Here is a 22005-nt window from a genome sequence, read left to right on the forward strand (position 1 = left end):
ATGATTTGGGGCTCATTTGCTGCCTCAGCGCCTGGAAAAATGAATGCCCAAATTTATCAAGACATTTTGCAGGAGAATGTTAGGCTACCTGCCCACCAATTGAGGCTCAACAGAATTTTGGTGATGCACATTACTGCTCTTTTCATGAAATCAAATGTTATTTGTCACATGCACGAATACAACCTTACCAAAAAATGCTTACTTACAAGCCCTTAACCAACAATGCAGTTCAAGAGATAGAGTTAAGAAAATATTTACTAAATAAACTAAAGTGAAAACATTTTTATGAAATAAAATCAAGAAGTAACACATGGAAATGACACAACAGTAATGAGGTACCGAGTCAATGTGTGGGGGTACAGCTTTGTTAAGGTCATTTGTGAAGTGACTATGAAGGGGTGGGGTCAATGTAAATAGTTCAGGTGACCATTTGATTAATTATTCAGCAGTCTTATGGCTTGGCGGTAGAAGCTGTAAAGGAGCCTTTTGGTTTTAGACTTGGCGCTCCGGTACCCCTTGCCGTTCAGTAGCCGCAAGTTTAGAACCAAAACAGCGGGTGTGTTAAGAAAACAGTCTTTGACTGTTTTTAGTCCCAGGGTCCTTAGCTTAGTAATGAGCTTTGTAAGCACTATGGTGTTGAACGCTGAGCTGTAGTATATTAACAGCATTCTCACATAGGTGTTTCTTTTGTCCAGGTGGGAAAGGGCAGTGTGGAGTGCGATTGAGATTGCATCATCTGTGGATCTGTTGGGGCTGTTGCAGTGGAATTTGAGTAGGTATAGGGTTTCTGGCATGATGGTGTTGATGTGAGCCATGACCAGCCTTTCAAAGCAGTTCATGGCTACCGACATGAGTGCTACGGGGCAACAATCATTTAGGCAGGTTACCTTCACTTTCTTGTGCGCATGGTTGACTGTTTGAAACATGTAGGTTTTACAGACTCAGTCAGGGAGAGGTTGAAAATGTCAGTGAAGACACTTGCCAGTTGGTCCGCTCATTCTTTGAGTACACATCCTAGTAATCCATCTGGTTTCACAGATTTGTGAATGCTGGCCTGTTTAAAGGTCTTGCTCACATTGGCTACAGAGAGCGTGATCACACAGTCATACAGCTGGTGTTCTCATGCATGCTTTAGTGTTGCTTGCCTCGAAGCGATTATTAATGGCATTTAGCTCATCTGGTAGGTTTATGTTACTGGGCAGCTCGCGGATGGGTCTACTTTTGTAGTCCATAATATTTTTCAAGCCCTGCCACATTTACTCTGCTTTTATCTGTATTTAAAACCTAAACCCACCTTACAACAGCTGTCTGCATCATAAATCATGGAAACAGTCATATACAGAAACACACACAGATATGCACACACACACACACACAGACACACACAAACACACACTTCACTCAGTGGTAGCATTCCAAGAGGGTTAGTTATTATGTATTCTGTGTGTATCTGTTTGGGTGTCCTTTGTCCTTGACCCCATTGATGGTGGCTATTCCCTTCATACAGACACACATCCACTCACACACACACACACACACATGCACACACGCACACACATATACACAAACACCACTCCTTCCCGCGGGGGCTTGACATATTTATAACAGCGTTCAGGATAGCAGGCATGTCAGCAATGGAACCTGACTGAGTTCATTATTAATTACTTACTTAATTAATCAATCAATTCAATAAAATCAGACACACACAAAGCAACTGGATTTCGAGTGGCTCCAGAGTGTCACAGTGGTCTAAGGCATTTAATCTCAGTGTTAGAGGCGTCACTACAGACCCTGGTTTGAATCCAGGCTGAATCAAAACAAGCCGTTATTGGGAGTCCCAAAGGGTGGCGCACAATTGGGTTTGGCCGGTGTAGGCTGTCATTGTGAATAATAATTTGTTCTTAACTGACTTGCCCAGTTAAATAAAGGTTCAATAAGTTTAAAAAACAACCTGACTGTAATTACACAGAACAACAGAATGGTATATGGCTTAAAATAGTGGTCTTTATCTTGATGTTTTGTTAGATTGATATCTCGTCGTATATTAGCTGTTATGCTACAATCAAGGATTATCTTTTATTCATTAATGTGTAATCTCAGTGTTCTTAATTATGTTGTGAAACCAGTGTCATCAAGTGTATAAGAGGCGAAGTCAGTTGCAGGAGAGTAGAGGGATGTAAACAGGCACACTTTTATTTTAGTTCCAAAACGAGAGCACTACATACATCAAATGTTCTCAAAATACGGAACATAACTAAAGTAAAGCACGTAATAAAACACCACAATAACATGAAACAATTACACACAAAACATGATGAAAACAGAGGGTTAAATACAAGTAGATTGATTGGGAAATGGAAAACAGGTGTGTATGGAAACAAGACAAGACAAATGGAATCAAGAAAAATGGAGTGGTGATGGCTAGAAATCGCTGAATGCCGCCCGAACAAGGAGAGGAGCCGACTTCGGCGGAAGTCGTGATACCCAGTCCCTTCCAACAGGTAGATAAACTCTGTAGAAACTCTAAAAGCTGGAGTTGTATTAGTGCATGTGTTTTTGACAGGTAGAATAGATATTGTCAATGAACAAATCAAATCAAATGTATTTATATAGCCCTTTTTACATCAGCTGATAAGTCAAAGTGCTGTACAGAAACCCAGCCTAAAACCCCAAACAGCAAGAAATGCAGGTGTAGAAGCACGGTGGCTAGGGAAAACTCCCTAGAAAGGTCAAACAAAACCTAGGAAGAAACCTAGAGAGGAATCAGGCTATGAGGGGTTACTAGCCCTCTTCTGGCTGTGCCGGGTGGAGATTATAACGGAACATGGCCAAGATGTTCAAATGTTCATAAATGACCAGCATGGTCAAATAATAATAATCACAGTAGTTGTTGAGGGTGCAACAGGTCAGCACCTCAAGAGCAAATGTCAGTTGGCTTTTCATAGCCGATCATTGAAAGTATCGCTACCACTCCTGCTGTCTCTAGAGAGTTGAAAACAGCAGCTCTGGGACAGGTAGCACGTCCGGTGAACAGGTGAGGGTTCCATAGCCGCAGGCAGAACAGATGAAACTGGAGCAGCTACACGGCCAGGTAGTCCTGAGGCATGGTCCTAGGACTCAGGTCCCCCGAGAGAGAGAGAGAGAAAGAAAGAAAGAAAGAAATAGAGAATTAGAGAGAGCATACAAATTCACACAGGACATTGGAGAAATAGAAACAGCCTCCAGATATAACAGACGGACCCTAGCCCCCGACACATAAACTACTGCAGCAAAAATACTGGAGGCTGAGACAGGAGGGATCAGGAGACACTGTGGCAGGATATAACCCCACCCACTTTACCAAAGCACAGCCCCCACACCACTAGAGGGATATCTTCATCCACCAACTTACCATCCTAAAACAAGGCCAAATAAAGCCCACAAAGATCTCCGCCACGGCACAACCCAGATTTGATTTGTTGTCTTTAGAGGGCAGTACTTACATCCTGATATGCAGAGATGGGTATAGTTACTTTCTAAATGTAATCCGTTACAGTTACTAGTTACCAGTCCAAAATTCTAATCAGTGACGTAACTTTTGGATTACCCAAACTCAGTAATGTAATCGGATTACATTCAGTTACTTTCCCCCTTAAGAGGCAATTAAATGAAGAGAACAATGTATATTACCAATTGAACCACATCTATTGCAGAATAAATGAATATTAAAGTTTACTTAGATGGCCATATATGGATGTTAAATTTTACCTTATGGGTTTGTTATGTAGGCTTTTTCTAACTCATCGCTTTCTACTATATATAATAATACGATTAAATTATATATTTACGTTAAAAGGTATGTCAGAATTCCAGTCATTCCAATAAATGTTATACCCCTTTAGCTTCAAGAATAGGACTTACAAGTATAGATTAGCCAAATTGTTTTACCTGAGCATAACCCCAAAACTAAGGGCTTATTAGCCAGCCGTACTCTGAGGTTTATGATTTTGTTGTTATGGAGGACTGATTAGGATCATTGATTCGAGATGACAATAAATGCTGCACTCCTTTCAAGGGCAAATGCACAGATGAAACAATAACAAAATTGTCTCCCGCCTCTGTTTTGGTAAAAAGATGAGGGATGGGCCTCAAATTAATAGACAGAGCTATGGATGCAAAAGTATTGTTTTATCCACATTATGAGGCTGGCTATACAGTGTTTGTTTACATTTAGAATGTTTACAAACATTGGAGAAAACAAGCTTATTGTCACGTTCTGACCTTACCTCCTTTGTTTTGTCTTTTGTTTAAGTATGGTCAGGACGTGAGTTGGGTGGGTTGTCTATGTTAGTTTGTCTATGATTTTCTATTTCTGTGTTTGGCCTGGTATGGTTCTCAATCAGAGGCAGCTGTCAATTGTTGTCCCTGATTGAGAACCATATTTAGGTAGCCTGTTTTCCATTGTGTTTTGTGGGTGGTTGTTTCCTGTTTAGTGTTTTTGTTTCACCTTTCAGGACTGTTTGTTTGTTGTGTTTGTTGTTTTGTCTAGTGTTGCATATTTCATTAAATAATGTGAACACTTACCACCCTGCACCTTGGTCCTCCTCTCTTTCCCCAGACGACAAGCATTACACTTATATTTGGGGTTTGATAGAGTATGATAGTTGAATGAAGTTCATGAGGCATTTATAAGTTTTATGCTTCAAAAATCAATGGATATATACACTACCAGTCAAAAGTTTGGACACACCTACTCATTTCAGGGTTTTTCTTTATTTTTTACTCTTTCTACATTGTAGAATAATAGTGAAGACATCAAAACTATGAAATAACACACATGGAATCATGTAGTAACCAAAAGTGTTAAACAAATCAAATCAATTGCATATTTTAGATTCTTAAAGGTAGCCACCCTTTGCCTTGATAACAGATTTGCACACTCTTGGCATTCTCTCAACCAGCTTCATGAGATAGTCACCTGGAATGGATTTCAATTAACAGGTGTGCCTTGTTAAAAGTTAATTCATGGAATTTCTTCCCTTAATGCCACAATCAGTTGCGTTGTGACAAGGTAGGGTGGTATACAAAAGATAGCCCTATTTGGAAAAACACCAAGTCCATACCTTAGCAAAAACAGCTCAAATAAGCAAAGATAAATGACTAACCATCATTACTTTATGACATGAAGGTAAGTCAATGAGGAAAATGTCAAGAACTTTGAAAGTTTCTTCAAGTGCAGTCGCAAAAATCATTAAGCGCTATGATGAAACTGACTCTCATGAGGACCGCCACAGGAAAGGAAGACCTAGAGTTCACTCTGTGGTCCAACTCATTCCTAACCATCCTCAGAAATTGCAGCCCAAATAAATCCTTCACAGAGTTCAGGTAATAGACACATCTCAACATCAACTGTTCAGAGGAGACTACGTAAATCAAGACTTCAAGGTTGAATTGCTGCAAAGAAATCACTACTAAAGGACACCAATAAGAAGATGAGACTTGGTTGGGCCAAGAAACACGAGCGATAGACATTAGACCGGTGGAAATCTGTCCACTGTGACCGCTGTGTCTTCGTGAGAAGCAAAATTGGTGAACAGATGATCTCAGCATTTGTGATTCCCACTGTGAAGCATGTAGGGTGAGGTGTGACAGTGTGTGGGTGCTTTGCTGGTGACATTGTCAATGATTTATTTAGAATTCAAGGCACACTTAACCAGCATGGCTACCACACCATTATGCAGCGATACACCATCCCATCTGGTTTGCGCTTAGTGGGACTATCGTTTGTTTATCAACAGGACAATGCCCCAACACACCTCCAGGCCGTGTAAGGGCTATTTTACCAAGAAGGAGAGTGCTGCATCAGATGACCTGGCCTCCACAATCACCCGACCTCAATCCAATTGCGATGGTTTGGGATGAGTTGGACCGCAGAGTGAAGGAAAAGCAGCCAACAAGTTTTCAGCATATATAACTCCTTCAAGACTGTTGGAAATTATTCCAGGTGAATTTGGTTGAGAGAATGCCAAGAGTGTATAAAGCTGTCATCAAGCCAGGCTACTTTTTAGAATCTAAAATATGAAATACACTGCTCAAAAAAATAAAGGGAACACTTAAACAACACAATGTAACTCTAAGTCAATCACATTTCTGTGAAATCAAACTGTCCACTTAGAAAGCAACACTGACAATACATTTCACATGCTGTTGTGCAAATGGAATAGACAACAGGTGGAAATTATAGGCAATTAGCAAAACACCCCCAATAAAGGAGTGGTTCTGCAGGTGGTGACCAGACCACTTCTCAGTTCCTATGCTTCCTGGCTGATGTTTTGGTCACTTTTGAATGCTGGCGGTGCTTTCACTCTCGTGGTAGCATGAGACGGAGTCTACAACCCACACAGGTGGCTCGGAAAGTGCAGCTCATCCAGGATGGCACATCAATGCGAGCTGTGGCAAGAAGGTTTGCTGTGTCTGTCAGCGTAGTGTCCAGAGCATGGAGGCGCTACCAGGAGACAGGCCAGTACATCAGGAGACGTGGAGGAGGCCGTAGGAGGGCAACAACCCAGCAGCAGGACCGCTACCTCCGCCTTTGTGCAAGGAGGAGCACTGCCAGAGCCCTGCAAAATGACCTCCAGCAGGCCACAAATGTGCATGTGTCTGCTCATACGGTCAGAAACAGACTCCATGAGGGTGGTATGAGGGCCCGGCGTCCACAGGTGGGGGTTGTGCTTACAGCACCAACACCGTGCAGGATATTTGGCATTTGCCAGAGAACACCAAGAGTGGAAAATTCACCATTGGCGCCCTGTGCTCTTCACAGATGAAAGCAGGTTCACACTGAGCACGTGACAGACGTGACAGAGTCTGGAGACGCCGTGGAGAACGTTCTGCTGCCTGCAACAGGGTCAGTCATGGTGTGGGGTGGCATTTCTTTGGGGGGCCGCAGAGCCCTCCATGTGCTCGCCAGAGGTAGTCTGACTGCCATTAGGTACCGAGATGAGATCCTCAGACCCCTTGTGAGACCATATGCTGGTGCGGTTGGCCCTGGGTTCCTCCTAATGCAAGACAATGCTAGACCTGATGTGGCTGGACTGTGTCAGCAGTTCCTGCAAGAGGAAGGCATTGATGATATGGACTGGCCTGCCCGTTCCCCAGACCTGAATCCAATTGAGCACATCTGGGACATCATGTCTCGCTCCATCCACCAACACCACGTTACACCACAGACTGTCCAGGAGTTGGCGGATGCTTTAGTCCAGGTCTGTGAGGAGATCCCGCAGGAGACCATCCTCCACCTCATCAGGAGCATGCCCAGGCATTGTAGGGAGATCATACAGGCACGTGGAGGCCACACACACTACTGAGCCTCATTTTGACTTGTTTTAAGGACAAAGTTGGATCAGCCTGTAGTGTGGTTTTCCACTTTAATTTTGAGTGTGACTCCAAATCCAGACCTCCATGGGTTGATAAATTAGATTTCCATTGATAATTTCTGTGTGGTTTTGTTATCAGCACATTCAACTATGTAAAGAAAAAAGTATTTAATACAAATATTTCATTCATTCAGATCTAGGATGTGTTATTTTAGTGTTCCCTTTATTTTGTTGAGCAGTGTATATTTTGATTTGTTTATCACTTTTTTGGTTGCTACATGATTACATATATAAGTAATTTCATACAATGCAGAAAATAGTAAAAACAGATTAAACCCCTTGAATGAGTAGGTGTGTCCAAGCTTTTGAGTGCTACTCTATATATATATTTTATGCTGAAACCCTCATTATCATCACCAATGGTATTTACTAAGTTAATGGTTCATATTTAGGATAGTGTTTAACAGCTTTGTCATTCTATTTCTTATTCAATTTGTTCCTATATTTTACGTGATAAGGCCACACAGAGGGCCAGAGATTATTACAGACACTTGTTTTCTGACGAACACAAAAGGTTGATTACATAAAACCCTTGAAATATACCAATTTATATGTGGACCAACTGGCAGCTGCTAGCCAATGGTTCTTGGATGGCGGTGAAAGTCTGTATTGTGTTTGGAAACATGATTTGTCTATTTGTTGGGTCAGAAGAGAACTCAAAATACTTTGGGTAGATTAGGGAACCAGTGGTAATGGGGCTTACAATAATATTTAGATAATAAAGAATGGGAATATGAGGGAATATTCAAGACAGTTAAGGAATTACATAACTCATACATCAACATATTGCTTTCAGCATTAATACTTTCCAGGTAGTTTCCCATTACTCCTTTTTCCCTCAGGCCTGCTTTGCTTCTCTGTCTCTCTCTGTCTCTTTCTCTCTCTCTTCTCCTGCTCCTCCTCCCCACAACTGTTCCAATTACATATCTGTGTATGTGTAGTCCTCCTGGATTTGACCAGCCATTTGACAGTCTCTCAGCTGTGATTCACACCATATGCAAAAGCCCTGTCATACTGTACACGGACACATACACGCACACATACCTGCATACACACACACACACACACACACACACACACACACACACACACACACACACACACACACACACACACACACACACACACACACACACACACACACACACACACACACACACACACACACACACACACACACACACACACACACACACGACCTCGTACCTGCAGTCCACCACCTGCCCTGGAACTGAGCATCTGTCAGATATTATCTGTTCATCTGTGCGTCCACCTTTTCTCTCTGCTGCCAACTCACACACACAAAGAAGAGTTTCGATTCACAGATTTCCGCAAACACATTGTGGGATAGACACACTGCAGTACTAACATTCTAATTTGCTTTCAACAATGGTTATACAAGTCATATTGTTTGAAACAGTACCAATAAAACACAGGTTCTACAAAGCAGACTGTTAGTCAAATAAATAATGCTAGAACTGCTCTGTTTAATCACTCAAATTGAAAGAGCAGGGATTGGTTCCAGACCCTAAGTAATAATAATTTCATTCTCACAAACCCTCTGGACAGGGTGTAGTGAAAACAGTAATTTAGTCAATAAAACAGATCAGTGTTGGTGTTTTAATCAAACGTTGTCAAATATGTGTTATAAAAAATTGCCAACCAAGTACAAGATACTGTCTGTACGGACTTAGATAAGACTAGACTTCCCATCTCTTTACACGCTTGAATCAGTCAGATGAACTCATGTATTCAGTAAATACACTTCACAGTGACATTTGATGTCCAGGCAAACATGAAAGTGAACATTTGAATGGTGACCTTTGCCCCTGACCTTCAGAGGTACCCCCATAGGCCAACACACAGAAGTTTAGTACCAGACCACACCAAAAAAGATCCAACAGATAGGTGAAAGGTCAATGTAGGTGCCACGCAAGTGGTAGGAGAGGAATTTAAATAAGTAGGGGGCTTGGGGGGCCTGACCGACATAGAGGTGGTGGGGTTGGTGTGTGGATAAGATTACAGCCTTGTGACACAGCAGCAAAACATTCTCATATAATTGTAAAATGGGGCAAGTGAACAATATGCCATTTCAAGTATACATTCTTAGAGGGAAGATATTGGTATTTTCCTTCTGGTCTGCTCTCTACTGCATATTCAAGATAAATAAAGGACAGTGGTGTACATTTTTTAAAGTCACATTTTTGCAATAAATAGCCCTGTAATTTTATACTCAATGTATATGATTTTATCCACCATAATATCATTAGTCTATCTGCTATCTTATTAGTATATCTAGCATTACATGAACTATTTACAGTTGCAGAGAATGAGTCAGAACATTAAGGCGTGCCAAACCATGAAGTCAGGTAATTGTATCGTTCTACCAGACGTGTCCTCGTTTCAGATCAAATGTGACGTTGCCAACAACAAGGGAAGATATTCTATCTGACGACATATTTGGTGAAATTGAGGTTTCAAAGGAAATGGGAAGTGAGAGCTGAGTGAAATATCGGCATGGGAGAAAAGTATTGAATAATTAAATTAAGAATCCGATTAAAGCTATGACATGTTCATGAATTATTCAGCTGGCGTTTATGTCCCAGGAAGTCAACTGAAAAACACATTCCTCTCTCAGATGTCCCCCTTCTCCTGTACACTCTACATTTAATCTGCACCAATATTGATGGATACCATTATAAAATAAATTAATTAAATCTGAAAAGCAAAATGAATTGTGCCAATATTTCATCCCCTCTGTATGCATCATTACGGAACAAGATCCAGACAATTTTTCACCATCAAAATATTAAAGCATAAATCAAAGGTTATAGGAGGAGAAAAAAGACTTCGGGTTGAAAGTTATTGTTTTAACAGAATGACAAAATCATTATAATCAAATTTATGACCCAGGGTGGCAGTCATTTATATGATGTAGTGTTGGCACGTCACTGTAATATCCCAGTCATGCCCCTCGCTCTCTCTCATCTACTGTGGCGAAACTAATCCCACTTCTATCCTCCGCTTACTGTAACTGAAGGGGTCTGTTTCAGGGGAGAGGGGCCTCCATATTGGCAAATCGGTGTTCCGGAATTGCCCAGCTGTATCCCACAAATTTCTCTCATCCATTGTAGTGGGAATTGCTGGCGACAATTGGGATCCAGATTTGATGGATTTCTTGTTGTTGTTGTAGTTATCTTTAAAAAAATGTAGTGGGTATTATGGTGCAAAAATTGCAGATATTGATTTAACTGTGTTCTGATGGTTGTTTGTGAAACATTCGTGGAACATAATTTCCTGCGTTCTCTGTGAAGTCTGTCATGGTGTGGTTAACGGGGATAAGAGTAGTACTGTAAGTGTGAACATTTCTCCTAACCCAGCTGAAAGAGGGTGGATTGTTACGTACAAAAACATACTGTTAAACTGCTTAGACAGTTGATTGTCGATTTCGCCACTATATGAAGCAACTGAATGTTTAGCAGACACACTTAGACCCTAATTCGTAGGATCACATGTTACATAAGCATATAATATATTATCATTCAATCAAAACATCCACATTCAACTTACACCCTTGTACCTCTAACCCTGTATATAACTGGTCTTAACCTGCATTTCTCCTGATCTTGTCCACATTCTGATTGTGCCCTCATTTTTAGACAGGTGTAGATGATTAAAAGATGCATTGTGATCGGATTGTGATCAGATCTTCCTGGCCATCTCCGGAGGGAGTCAAGGACCCATTGTATCTGGATATCAATCAAGTGTAAACAGATCTGGATGGTCAAACCATTTAAATCATTATTATACCGATCTCTGAAATCATTGACAGGAGCACCATTGATTTATGGCATCAATAATTGTCTTTAAAAAATCATTCATATGATTTTGAAAGTACATCTGTAAGAAAATATTTATACAGGAAGGCACCAGGAAGTCTGTTCACAATGCGTGCACTGGACGGTTAAAACGGGAACGTTTTTCATCCAAAAATTAAAATAGCGCCCCCTAAATCCAAGAGGTTAAACTTAAGAGACACATTTTAATACCATGTGTATATGCAGCCTGTCACGTTCTGACCTTTATTCCTTTGTTTTGTCTTTATTTAGTATGGTCAGGGCGTGAGTTGGGGTGGGCAGTCTGTTAGTTTTGTCTTTATTTAGTATGGTCAGGGCGTGAGTTGGGGTGGGCAGTCTGTTAGTTTTGTCTTTATTTAGTATGGTCAGGGCGTGAGTTGGGGTGGGCAGTCTGTTAGTTTTGTCTTTATTTAGTATGGTCAGGGCGTGAGTTGGGGTGGGCAGTCTGTTAGTTTTGTCTTTATTTAGTATGGTCAGGGTGTGAGTTGGGGTGGGCAGTCTGTTAGTTTTGTCTTTATTTAGTATGGCCAGGGCGTGAGTTGGGGTGAGTCTGTTAGTTTTGTCTTTATTTAGTATGGTCAGGGCGTGAGTTGGGGTGGGCAGTCTGTTAGTTTTGTCTTTATTTAGTATGGTCAGGGTGTGAGTTGGGGTGGGCAGTCTGTTAGTTTTGTCTTTATTTAGTATGGTCAGGGTGTGAGTTGGGGTGGGCAGTCTGTTAGTTTTGTCTTTATTTAGTATGGTCAGGGTGTGAGTTGGGGTGGGCAGTCTGTTAGTTTTTCTATATTTTCTATTTCTGTGTTTGCCCTGATATGGTTCTCAATCAGAGGCAGCTGTCTATCTTTGTCCCTGATTGAGAACCATATTTAGGTAGCCTGTTTTCCTTTGTGTTTTGTGGGTGGTTATTTTCAGTCTTTGTGTGTTTGTATTTTTGAAGTGTTCAGTTGTTTATTAAAAAGATGAACACTAACCACACTGCACTTTGCTCCTCTCCTTCTTCCACCCAAGACAGCCGTTACACAGCCAGTGTCTACAATGTGTGCACGATCAGAATGTGGATCAGATCAGGACAAAGGATGCATGTTAGCACCAGGTATAAACAAGGACACTGTCAGTGGACACAATCAGAATGTGGACAGGATCAGACAAAGGTTCCATGTTAGAACCACGTATACTGTAAATGGTACTCTCTCTCTCTCTCACTCTTGCTCTCACTCTCTCACTCTCTCTCTCTCTCTCTCTGACAATTCCAAACCCAACCTTGAATTCACTGTTAGTTTCTTTACCCAATATAACTCACTGTGAGATGAAAAATATGCTCTTTATTGACAACACATTCAGCTTATCTGTTGTCTCATGCCCCCCTCCTCCCTCTGTTACTGTCTGTGGTTGGATGTGCTGATATGCCTGCAAGGCATTTTATATATTCCCCCAAAATATCTATTCATAAACTGGCTACGTAATTGGCTGATTTATGACCTTTTCACACCGCTGGAGCGATTAACTGAGGACATCATTCAGAGCTGTCAATCAAACTGATTGTTCACATGGAAACGGAACACCAAACAGAAGCCAATAAGGAAGACGCTTGGCTTTAGAATGTTCCTTCAAACGTGTTCTATTTAGGTGGGCTTCTCAACACTGTCAATCCTGTCCATATTGTGCTGCAATATGACTTCAATTGACTGACTGAGGCTACAAAAAATAAGGGCTATTGTATTGAAATGGCCCTGCAAGAGCTCTTTGTATGTGCGTATGTGTGTGTGTGTGTGCACTTTTACCTTCCAAGAAATGTAAGGAAATGTAATGCTAAGTATTTTTTTTACTCCTGATACAATGTAGAATAATAGTGAAGCCATCAAAACTATGAAATAACACACATGGAATCATGTAGTAACCAAAAAAAGTGTAAAACGTTGAGATTCTTCAAAGTAGCCACCCTTTGCTTTGATGGCAACTTTTCACAGGTTTGGCATTCTCTCAACCAGCTTCATAAGGAAGCTGGAATACATTTCAATGAACAAATGTGCCTTGTAAAAAGCACATTTGTGGAATTTCTTTCCCTCTTAATGCGTTTGAGCCAATCAGTTGTGTTGTGACATGATGGCTGCATCCCTTTGTTCTCAATTTTCCAGCCTGAAGATACCCAAATCTAACTGCCTGTAGCTCAGCCCCAGAGGCAAGGATATGCATATTCTTGGTATCATTTTAATGGAAACATTCTGAAGTTTGCGGAAATGTTAATTGAATGTAGGAGAATATAACACAGTAGATCTGGTGGAAGAAAAGAGAAAGAAAGAGCATACGTTATCTGTTTTTTATTGTTGTAGTATCATCTTTCACATGGACTAGAATAGCCACACAGTCAGATAGGATGCTGGAGATAATTTTGATGGATAACACAAGAGGGCAACGGTAGGTGTGCAAAGTTTCAGACTGATAACTTCAGGAATGGGTGAGCTACATGACATTTAGCATGAAGTCACCCAAGTGTCCCACACAAGTTGCCCAAATGTACCCAAGTGGCCGAATTGGTGAAATGACCTATAACTATATACAGCAGTGCAAATAACCATATACAACATATCAAAAAGCAATTCTAACACACACACACACAAAAAAAATGTAAAAAAAATAAATAATTTATAAAAACAGTACACCCCTTGGAAGTCCTCGTCACAATATTTTGCTGCCTGTGCCATGTCCCATAGCAGTCTCTTTCTGATGTAAAGCAGAGGCAAACTGAACAAGTGGTGCATTTCATGCGACACTGAACACAACGACGCCTCCATGCTGTGCCCTTTTGGCCCCGAGGCACAGTCATGCCTGCAGTAATGAACTGTGGCATATGAACACCACTGGGAGCAGAGGTAGAGCGGGCAGCTTGGCACCGGGGACTCCCCGGCGGAGTCACTATCACTGTGGAAGAAAAGATAAAAAAAATATTTGTATTGTATGAGCCTTTTATCATCACATAAAATAAACAGATACAGTATGTATTGTATAGAGCAGAGGGAACAGTCACTAAGGTGAAGTGCTGTTCCATTCAACTCCGGCCATTGTTGTGGGCCTGCACTCCCCCCCAGCACCCAATGGCTATTTCATATGGAAATGAAGAGGAGTAGCAGGCGCAGTGGCCATGTGTGTGTTTGCTGTTCTTCCATTTGAATAAAAAAATAGAAAATATAATCTGACAAGGGAAAACATTTTTTATATATATATATACACACACAAACAAACCAACACACACACAAACACACAAACAAACCACACATTTCATTGCAAAAAAATACAACTTTTATTTTTATATTTATAATATATATATATTTTTTTATATTTCATAAAACGGCATTAGCACTTACCCGTCCAGAAGTACGTCGTGTCCTTGCAGAAACAGCTCCTCAGTTCGTTTCGCTATACACCAAGTCACTTGGCTCTGTCATAACCTCACATGGTCTCTCCTATCATTGCTATGCAGACGACACACAATTAATCTTCTCCTTTCCCCCTTCTGATGACCAGGTGGCGAATCGCATCTCTGCATGTCTGGCAGACATATCAGTGTGGATGACGGATCACCACCTCAAGCTGAACCTCGGCAAGACGGAGCTGCTCTTCCTCCCGGGGAAGGACTGCCCGTTCCATGATCTCGCCATCACGGTTGACAACTCCATTGTGTCCTCCTCCCAGAGCGCTAAGAACCTTGGCGTGATCCTGGACAACACCCTTTCGTTCTCAACTAACATCAAGGCGGTGGCCCGTTCCTGTAGGTTCATGCTCTACAACATCCGCAGAGTACGACCCTGCCTCACACAGGAAGCGGCGCAGGTCCTAATCCAGGCACTTGTCATCTCCCGTCTGGATTACTGCAACTCGCTGTTGGCTGGGCTCCCTGCCTGTGCCATTAAACCCCTACAACTCATCCAGAACGCCGCAGCCCGTCTGGTGTTCAACCTTCCCAAGTTCTCTCACGTCACCCCGCTCCTCCGCTCTCTCCACTGGCTTCCAGTTGAAGCTCGCATCCGCTACTAGACCATGGTGCTTGCCTACGGAGCTGTGAGGGGAACGGCACCTCAGTACCTCCAGGCTCTGATCAGGCCCTACACCCAAACAAGGGCACTGCGTTCATCCACCTCTGGCCTGCTCGCCTCCCCACCACTGAGGAAGTACAGTTCCCGCTCAGCCCAGTCAAAACTGTTCGCTGCTCTGGCCCCCCAATGGTGGAACAAACTCCCTCACGACGCCAGGACAGCGGAGTCAATCACCACCTTCCGGAGACACCTGAAACCCCACCTCTTTAAGGAATACCTAGGATAGGATAAGTAATCCTTCTCACCCCCCCCCCCCCTAAAAGATTTAGATGCACTATTGTAAAGTGGCTGTTCCACTGGATGTCATAAGGTGAATGCACCAATTTGTAAGTCGCTCTGGATAAGAGTGTCTGCTAAATGACTTAAATGATGTAAATGTAAATGTTTGAATCATAACACTCCAAGATTCCTCGAACAAAATATCTGTCTCACTTTCACTTTTTCACTTTCACTTTAGACTTTGACTTCGCTTTTCCTGATTTATTCGCCATGATATCTTCAATGAAATCGTTGAAACTACAACTTTCCGAAATACAGCTGCGCATAAAAAGTCTTACAGCAACTCCTCTGATCGTTAAGGCGAGAATGGAGTTTTACAAACAATTACAACAAGGAATTGTGGTCCAACCCAAAACCATTACATACTGGCGTTTACCTCAGCTCATTGGCTATCTACCCAGTTAGATGTCAAGAAGATCAGTGGTCATTGGGCATAAATATAGTCAATCAATGAAGATTCGCTAAAATTATTGGTGCGTAAGGTGGTCATTGCTCGTTGTCTTCAAATCAGTTCACTTCGGTCAATACTCCCTGCAAAAAAAACAATGATGTTTGGCTGTTTTGCAAACATCCAGAGGAATGCACTGAAACCAACCATGACTAGATAAACAATCGTTTACGGTGTGTAATCACGTCGAATGCTCCGTAAAAAATTGATAGAGATGGAATTCACGGCACAAACGGTTGACAAAATATTTCGATATAGGCTATAAAAATGTATTTTATCAAAGAAAATGGCACTTCATTTGATCACTGGGACCCTCAGGAAGAGAAATAAGAGCAAGATATCAGAATGTAAGTCATAATTTTACCTTCAGATGTGAATGTGTAAAAACTGTCATGGCGGAAAATGTTTCTGTTGTTGATTGCTCTTCTCAAACAAAAGCATGGTATTTGGAAAACATAGTTTGATTACCAAGATTCTAATCTTTTGAAGGGTGTAAGACACTTGCATTTTCAAGAATGTTTAATGTTACGAAGTTCTATTTTTAGTTGTCACTGAAATTTCCCCTGATGTTGATCTCTGTACAGGGATAGCAGCCATAATTAATGCGTTTGAGCCAATCAGTTGTGTTGTGACATGGTAGGGGTGGTATACAGAAGATGTTCCTATTTAATAAAATACCAAGTCCATTTTATGGCAATAGCAGCTCAAATGAGCAAAGAGGATTTAACAGTCTGTAATTACTTTAAGACATGAAGGTCAGTCAATGCGTAAAATTTCAAGAACTCTGAACGTTTCTTGAAGTGCAGTCTTAAAAACCATCAAGCACTATGATTAAACAGGCTCTCACGAGGACCACCACAGGAAAGGAAGACCCAGAGTTACCTCTGCTGCAGAGGATAAGTTCATTGGAGTCACCAGCCTCAGAAATTGCAGCCAAAATAAATGCTTCACAGAGTTCAAGAAACAGACACATCTCAACATCAACTTTTTAGAGGAGACAATGTAAATCAGGCCTTCAAAGAAACCGATACTAAAGGACACCAGTAAGAAGACAAGACTTGATTATGCAACGGAACATGAGCAATAGACATTAGACATTAGACCGGTGGAAATCTGTCCTTTGGTCTGATGAGTCCAAATTTGCGATTTTTGGTCTTTGTGAGACGCAGAATAGGTGAACGGGATGATTTCCGCATTTGTGGTTCCCACCGTGAAGCATGGAGGAGGAGGTGTGATGGTCTGGGCGTGCTTTGCTGTTAAAACTGTCTGTGATTTATTGAGAATTCAGTCATACTTTATTCAGCATGGCTACCACAGCATTCTTCAGCAATTTGCCATCCCACCTCGTTTGAGCGGAGTGGGACTATCATTTGATTTTCAACAATTCAATGACCAAAAACACACTTCCATGCTGTGTAAGGGCTATTTGACCAAGGAGAGTGATGGAGTGCTGCATCAGATGACCTAGCCTCCACAATCACCGACTTCAACCTAATTGAGATGGTTTGGGATGAGTTGGACCGCAGAGTGAAGGAAAAGCAACTAATATGTGCTCAGCATATATGATAACGCCTTCAAAACTGTTGGAAAAGTATTCCTCATGAAGCTGGTTGAGAGAATGCCAAGAGTGTGCAAAGCTGTCATCAAGGCAAATCGTGGCTACTTTGAAGAATCAAAAATATAAATATATTTTAATTTGTTTAACACTTTTTTGGTTACTACAGTCATGGCCAAACGTTTTGAGAATGACACAAATACAAATGTTCAATAAGTCTGCGGCCTCAGTTTGTATGATGGCAATTTCCATATACTCCAGAATGTTATGAAGAGTGATCAGATGAATTGCAAATTGTTGCAATGTCCCTCTTTTCCATGCAAATTAAATTACTCCCCCAAAATAAGAATTTGTTCTTAACTGACTTGCCTAGTTAAATAAAGGTAAATAAAGGTCAAATAAAAAAATTAAAAAAAACCTATCCATTGCATTTCAACCCTGCCACAAAAGGACCAGCTGACATCATGTCAGTGATTATCTCGTTAACACGGGTGTGATAGTTGACAATGACAAGGCTGGCGATCACTCTGTCATGCTGATTGAGTTCGAATAACAGACTGGAAGCTTCAAAAGAAGGGTGGTGCTTGGAATCATTGTTCTTCCTCTGTCAACCATGGTTACCTGCAAGGAAACATGTGCTGTCATCATTGCTTTGCACAAAAAGGGCTTCACAGGCAAGGATATTGCTGCCAGTAAGATTGCATGTAAATCAACCATTATTGGATCATCAATAACTTCAAGGAGAGCGGTTAAATTGTTTTGAAGGAGGCTTCAGGGTGCCCAAGAAAGTCCAGCAAGCACCAGGGCTGTCTCCTAAAGTTGATTCAGCTGATTACTGGATCGGGGCACCACCAATACAGAGCTTGCTCAGGAATGGCAGCAGGCAGGAGTGCATTTGCACGCACAGTGAGGCAAAGACTTTTGGAGGATGGTCTGGTGTCAAGAAGGGCAGCAAAGAAGCCACTTCCTTCCAGGAAAAACATCAGGGACAGACTGATATTCTGCAAAAGGTACAGGGATTGGACTGCTGAGGACTGGGGTGAAGTCATTTTCTCTGCTGATTCCCCTTTACGAATTTTTGAGGCATCAGGAAAAAAGCTTGTCTGGAGAAGACAAGGTAAGCGCTACCATCAGTCCTGTGTCATGCCAACAGTAAAGCATCCTGAGACCATTCATGTGTGGGGTTGCTGCTCAGCCAAGGGATTGGGCTCACTCACAATTTTGCCTAAGAACACAGCCATGAATAAAGAATGGTAGCAACACATCCTCCGAGAGCAACTTCTCCCAACCATCCAGGAACAATTTGGTGACAAACAATGCCTTTTCCATTATGATGGAGCACCTCGCCATAAGGCAAAAGTGATAACTAAGTGGCTCGGGGAATAAAACATTGATATTTTGGGTCCATGGCCAGGAAACTCCCCAGACCTTAATCCCATGGAGAACCTGTGGTCAAACCTCAAGAGGCAGATGGACAAACAAAAACCCACAAATTCTGACAAACTCCAAGCATTTATTATGCAAGAATAGCAAACCTTCAGTCAGGATGTGGCCCAGAAGTTAATTGACATCATGCCAGGGCGGATTGCAGAGGTCTTGAATAAGAAGGGTCAACACTGCAAATATTGACTCTTCGCATCAACTTCATGTAATTGTCAATAAAAGCCTTTGTCAGTTATGAAATGCTTGTAATTATACTTCAGTATTCAAATCAAATCAAATCAAATCAAATCAAATTTATTTATATAGCCCTTCGTACATCAGCTGATATCTCAAAGTGCTGTACAGAAACCCAGCCTAAAACCCCAAACAGCAAACAATGCAGGTGTAAAAGCACGGTGGCTAGGAAAACTCCCTAGAAAGGCCAAAACCTAGGAAGAAACCTAGAGAGGAACCGGGCTATGGGGTGGCCAGTCCTCTTCTGGCTGTGCCGGGTAGAGATTATAACAGAACATGACCAAGATGTTCAAATGTTCATAAATGACCAGCATGGTCGAATAATAATAAGGCAGAACAGTTGAAACTGGAGCAGCAGCAGTCAGGTGGAATGGGGACAGCAAGGAGCCATCATGTCAGGTAGTCCTGGGGCACTGTCCTAGGGCTCAGGTCCTCCGAGAGAGAGAGAAAGAAAGAGAGAATTAGAGAGAGCATATGTGGGGTGGCCAGTCCTCTTTGGCTGTGCCGGGTGGAGATTATAACAGAACGTGGCCAAGATGTTCAAATGTTCATAAATGACCCAGCATGGTTGAATAATAGTAAGGCAGAACAGTTGAAACTGGAGCAGGAGCATGGCCAGGTGGACTGGGGACAGCAAGGAGTCCTCATGTCAGGTAGTCCTGGGACATGGTCCTAGGGCCCAGGCCAGTTGAAACTGGAGCAGCAGCATGGCCAGGTGGACTGGGGACAGCAAGGAGTCATCATGTCAGGTAGTCCTGGGGCATGGTCCTAGGGCTCAGGTCCTCCGAGAGAGAGAAAGAAAGAGAGAAGGAGAGAATTAGAGAACGCACACTTAGATTCACACAGGACACCGAATAGGACAGGAGAAGTACTCCAGATATAACAAACTGACCCTAGCCCCCCGACACATAAACTACTGCAGCATAAATACTGGAGGCTGAGACAATAGTTTTCAATAGTAACATCTGACAAAAATATCTATTGAAGCAGCAAACTTTGTGGAAATTAATATTTGATTCATTGTCAAAACTTTTGGTCATGACTGTACATGATTCCATATGTGTTATTTTATTGTTTTGATGTTTTCACTATTATTCTTCAATTTAGAAAATAATACAAATAAAGAAAAACCCTTGAATGAGTAGGTGTGTTTAAACTTTTGACTTGTATGTGCTCTATATCACCTCGTGCCGCATGACAAATGGCCCAAGGCAATGCCAAGGGCCAGTATGTCCCTCTGTGAGGCCAAAATGTAGCTTTTTCTACAGTGTCCAGAGGACTGATTACTGGAATGTGTGATAGATACCAAACACGGCTGCTGTAGGATTATTCTACTTAAAGTGTGTTCTCTGTATAGAACGCCGAAGCTATCTACTGTTGTGTCTTTACTATCATTAACTGAAGACTGGTAGTTTTTATCAAAGATTCTCTGTAATTAGTTACTACGCGATCAACAGATTAATCACATAACCAATTAAGTAGGAAGTCGGGGCACCAAGGAAAAATATTCAGATTACAAATGTTTCATTTCCTAAAATAACTTTTCAGATATTTTATCTGATCAATTGGTCTTCGAATTAATGAATTATTTACTTTACCTCACGTTAGTCTCATTCCAAATGTCGTACATTTTTGGTTATCTTCACGAACCCAGTCTTCACTATGAGTCATCCATATATCAATTGTCTTAAATCATTTATTTATGACTAACTAATTAATTCACAGAAATGCATTATTATTATATATTATATTACAAGGTAAATGTAATGATAGGAAAATGTGCCCTAGTGGGCTAAACTGGCATGGCGGCTTGTTAGACAAAGGGGTAGTGGGGGTCGACTAAGAAGTCACTACAGAGTGATAATTATAACAATTAAAATGCTAATCCTTTACACATGAACGCACACTCATTCGGGAAAAATTGCAACCAATATATATTTACGCTCAGTGTGTCGTCTTGATCGCTGGTGAAAAGTTTGTGTCTTTCGTAGAATTGTCCATATCTCTCCCTCTCTCTATCTGTCTTGGTTAGAGGGGATAGTTTAAAGTGACATTCGTTTTAGAATGGATGTTTTGGCGTTTGTCATTCTTCGCATTCAATGATACCGAATTCCTAGCTGCAGACTAGTAATTAATATCAAAGACTTGTTCTCATTCTGTCGGTATCGATAGTCTAAGAGTTTAACCATGTGGTATGGTTAAAATATTCAGCAATGGTCTACAACCTTTGTACTCCCGTGATTGAGAGAAACATGGTCTGGTGATGTAACGAATCTCCTCTTCGTCTGAGAAAGAGTAAGAAGGATCGGACCAATATGCAGCGTGGTAAGTGTTTGTCATATTTTAATAGAAAAACTGAACACTACACAAAATAACAACGAAGAGAAAACGAAACAGTTCTGCAAGGTGAACAGAAATTAAACACCCACAACCAACATGGGGAAAACAGGCTACCTAAGTATGATTCTCAATCAGAGACAACGAACGACATCTGCCTCTAATTGAGAACCATACTAGGCCAAACACATAGAAATATAACCACATAGAAAAAGGACATAGACTACCCACCCCAACTCACACCCTGACCAACCTAACACAAAGACATAAAAAAGGAACTAAGGTCAGAATGTGAGAGTACCCCTCCCCAAAGGTGCGGACTCTGGCCGCAAAACCTGAACCTATAGGG

Source organism: Oncorhynchus keta, chromosome 25 (assembly GCF_023373465.1).
Source record: "Oncorhynchus keta strain PuntledgeMale-10-30-2019 chromosome 25, Oket_V2, whole genome shotgun sequence".
In the NCBI taxonomy this organism is placed as follows: domain Eukaryota; kingdom Metazoa; phylum Chordata; class Actinopteri; order Salmoniformes; family Salmonidae; genus Oncorhynchus; species Oncorhynchus keta.